The following is a 2500-nucleotide window of genomic DNA, read 5'->3' as shown; positions in this document are numbered from 1 at the left end:
GAGTCTCACGAAACTCGAGATTTTGCGAGATTATGATAAGTATAATAGATTATGAACAATGTATTTAACCCGGAAATTACAGAACAAAATTTAATATTATGTGTTAGATAAATTCTATATATGCTTATGATTAGCGTGCCTATCTATAAACACATGTACTTACACACGCGCTCACACACACACGCAAACGCTCGCACACACATGCAAACGCACGCACACACACACACACACACACACACACACACACACACACACACACACACACACACACACACATGATAGTCCTGATATGACAATAATGATAACAATAATAATGATTATTATTATTATCATTATCAAAATAATAATAATACTAACAATAATAATAATGATAATGATATTGATGATGATGATGATGATGATAATGATAATGATAATGATGTTAATGAAAATATTAATAATAATGATAATGATAATAATTATAATAATAATAATTATAATAATAATAATAATGGTAATAATAATAATAATAATGATGATAATAATAATAATGATAACAATAATAATGATAACGATAATGATAATGATAAAAATAATAATAAAAAATAATAATAATATTGATAATAATAATATTAATAATAATAATGATAATAATGATAATAATGCTAATAGTAATAATAATAATGATGATGATGATAATAATAATAATAATAATAGTAATAATGATAATAATAATAATAATATTAGTGATAATAATAACAATAACAATAATGATAATGATAACAATATCACTAATAAATGCAATGATGATAATGATAATAATAATAATAATAATAATAATAATAATAATTATTATTATTATTATAATAATAATTATCATTATTATTATTATTATTATTATTATTATTATTATCATTATTAATGCTATCATTATTATCTTTATAACTATTATTATAATTATCATTGTTATTATTATTATCATTAGCATTATTATCATTATAATAATAATTATAATGTACACATAATGATAATAATAATATTAACAATAATGAAAATAATAGGATAATGCTGATGATTTCATAGTGATAATAATAATATCATTAACAATAATGATAATCCTAATAACAATAATAATAACAATTACAATAAAACCAGTAATGCTAACAATAATAATAATAACAAAAACATAATAATAGTAATGACAGCAATTCACATCATCAACTGTGTTTCGCAATGCAGAGTATATTAACTAAATGCATTGAGGTTGCAGAAGAAAATCAGTGAATTACTTACTGTGATTAATTGTGACGTCACAAACCGTTCTGATTTAGCGAGAGATTGCGCGAGATTTGATCAATTATAAACAATGTATTTATTTTATATACGATATCTATATATCTGTGTTGTTAAGAATGATTAAGATTGGGATAGTTGTGCATTTTTATATTCTGTTATAAATTCGCTTATCTCGGAAATTATAGAACGAAATTCAGTGTTATGTTTTAGATGTACTATATTTTACTGATTATTAGGGTACATATATATAAACACATGTACTTATACACGCACACACGCACATAAACACATATAAGCACACACACAAACGCTCACGCAAACACGCACACACATACAGACAGACACACATGCACACATATACACACAAACAAACGCATAGACACAAACACACACACATACACACAAACACACACACACAAACACACACACACACACACACATACAAACACATACACATACACACAAACACACAAACACACTAACACACACACACACAAACACACACAAACACACACAAACACACAAACACACTAACACACACACACACAAACACACAAACACACACACACACACACACACAAACACACTAACACACAAACACACAAACACACAAACACACAAACACACACAAACATACACACACAAACACACACGCACACACATACACACACAAACATAAACACACATAAATAAATACAAACACACACGCACACACAGACAAACACAAACACACACACATACACTCAAGCACAAACACACACACATACACTCAAGCACAAACACAAACACAAACACAACACACACACACCTTCCACCAACACCATCCAACGTGACCTGACCTAACCCTCCGACTCCCTCCCGAAGGCCCCGTAGGAGACGAGACGAGGTCAGCGGCAGCAAAACTGAAGCCATTACTGCATTTCAGGGCATCATCTGCGCTTAAATAACGCCATCTATACTATTATGTCTGTCTGTAATCCCCGCTCCGCTGGTCTTTAATCGCGTCATTAAACAGAATTAATCTCCCACCTCCGAGCTGATCCGTTGCATAAAAACGATGTTTGAATATGATTGAAAATTGATTTTGGGTTTCGTAGTGCTGGTGAGGGGGGATGGGGGCGAGGGGGGGGCGAGGGGGGTGGTGGGGGGGTGGGGGGGGATGGTGGTGGTGGAGATGTTGTTGGAGATTGTGGTGGTGGTGGGGATGGGTAGTGGGGGTGGTGGT

Source organism: Penaeus chinensis, chromosome 2 (genome assembly GCF_019202785.1).
Source record: "Penaeus chinensis breed Huanghai No. 1 chromosome 2, ASM1920278v2, whole genome shotgun sequence".
Lineage (NCBI taxonomy): Eukaryota > Metazoa > Arthropoda > Malacostraca > Decapoda > Penaeidae > Penaeus > Penaeus chinensis.
The sequence above is the reverse complement of the archived record's forward strand: the minus strand, read 5'-3'. Positions refer to the sequence as shown.